Here is a 2,412-nt window from a genome sequence, read left to right as displayed (position 1 = left end):
TATTCCTCTACATTTTTATGTTTGTGATTAGGAGATTGTTATCTCAAATGAATGTGTCGCTAAATTCTTAATCTTAAGAAGCTCTTGTTTTCACCCAAAAAGACGAATTTTACATCTACATTATTGACTTAATAGCTAACAATATGTTCCTAAATTATATTTTCTTAAGGAAATTTCTGAATAAAATCTTTTGTAAACCCGAAATCGATGTGGAGACGTAACGCCTGTACACTAACCCGCCCCCCCCCACCCCCCCCCCCCCCCCCCCCCCAACCCCAAACAAGATTTGTTTGCTGTAATTCGACATGTAGACCTACGAAAGATGAGAGTCATTGTCACTAATCAAAGCAGGAAAAAAAAAAAAAAAAAAACACGCATTCTGTGGCAGGATTACGGCCATCACAAACAGGAGGTTTGAGAGAGGGGGGGTCGCGGATGAAAAAGTTTTAGCTCCTTTCACATTTGCATTGACTAAAATCCTACAGTGGAAGGTGAAAGGTTGTTCACGAATTATAACTCTCGTAATACTAGGCAGGCAGTTAATTCTAATAGCCAGGCCTTCTCCATCATGAGGCTCAATACTACACAGTATTCTAGAAGTTTTATTCCAGCTGTTACCAAGTTGTGGAATAATCTTCCTAATCGGGTAGTTGAATCAGTAGAACTTCAAAAGTTCAAAGTTGGAGCAAATGTTTTTATGTTAACCAGGCTGACATGAGTCTTTTTATAGTTTATATATGACATATCTGTCTTTGACGTTGTTAATAGTTTATATAGGACATATCTGTTTTGACGATGTCATTGTTTTTAGAATGATTTATTGTTAATTTATTCTCATCATTTATTTATTTCCTTACTTCCTTTCCTCACTGGGCTATTTTTCTCTGTTGGAGCCCTTGGGCTTATAGCATCCTGCTTTTCCAACTAGGGTTGTAGCTTGACTAGTAAAAAAAAAATATATATATATATATATATATATATATATATATATATATATATATATATATATATATATATACATATATATGTACATATATGTACACACATATATATACATTTATATATACATATATATATATATATATATATATATATATATATATATATATATATATATATATATATATATATATATATATATATATATATATATATATATATATATATATATATATATATATATCTATATATACATATGACGGATAACTCTCCAATTCCCCTTTAATCACAGCTCACACTATTTCCATCCATTCCTCTTTTTTCTATCCCTCTCGGACTTCTTTTATGTCCCAACTTCCCAAGTCAATCAAACCTGCACCATCAGGGCATTCATTCTGGTCATGTCCTCGGTCACCCAGATATATTCATCTTCATCGCTCGTCTCTCTCTCTTTCTCTCTCTCTCTCTCTCTCTCTCTCTCTCTCTCTCTCTCTCTCTCTCTCTCCCTCCCTCCGTCTACTGTATGTGCATTGCGAGAACTCTCATCCCGTTCTCTATTTCCTCTATTTTGATGGGGGTCTTCACTATTTTGGTTACGTTCTTCGTTCCTCTTTTGTGCCCTAGTTGTTACTCCTATTACTGCACCACTAGAGAGAGCATCAGCTACCTTGTTAGCTTTACCTTCTATGTGGTGAAAACCCTTTATACTAAACTCTAACAATTTCTCAATCCATCTCGCTTGACGAGAGGTCAAATAATTTTTATAATACAAATCATGTAAAGGGCGATGATCACTTTGCAACTCAATCGACTGACCTAATAAAAAGAACTGATGCCTCTCTAAAACCCAAGGAATAGCCAAAGCCTCTCGATCGAATGTACTAATTCTTTACTGCCCCTTTTAATGCCCGGGAAGCAAAACTAATGGGACTCTCTCTGCCTTCGGCGTCAATGACCTTAGATGTCAGGATGCCTGAAAACTTTAAATCAATCAATCAATCTCTCTGCCTTTATCATCTTGCTGAGAAACTACGCCACCAATAGCTATGCTACTCGCAACTGTTGTCACTAAAAATAGGCGATCAAATCTAGGATATGCGAGTAATTCATTGCTAGTTAAGGCACCTATCAAATGGTTAAAGGCCCTTTCTTCTTCCCCTCCCCAATTTATTACTTTTTGTTTCTTTAAAGCATCTAAGGGTCTCGCTATCTCTCCAAAACCTTTTATGAATTTACGGTAATACCCAGCGAGCCCAAGGAACCCAGCTACTTCCTTAGAGTTACGTGGCCTGGGGAAATCTCTAATAGCCACTATTTTACTGGGGCAGGGTTGGATACCTTCTGGGGTTATTATGTGACCTAAAAATTCGACCTGTTTACAGAAAAATTTGCATTTTGACAAATTTATTTTCATACCATTACGTCGCAATGCTTCTAAAACTTTACGAATATTATTATTATGTTCTTCGGCCG

The sequence above is a fragment of the Palaemon carinicauda genome, chromosome 6 (genome assembly GCF_036898095.1).
Source record: "Palaemon carinicauda isolate YSFRI2023 chromosome 6, ASM3689809v2, whole genome shotgun sequence".
NCBI classification, from domain to species: domain Eukaryota; kingdom Metazoa; phylum Arthropoda; class Malacostraca; order Decapoda; family Palaemonidae; genus Palaemon; species Palaemon carinicauda.
The sequence above is the reverse complement of the archived record's forward strand: the minus strand, read 5'-3'. Positions refer to the sequence as shown.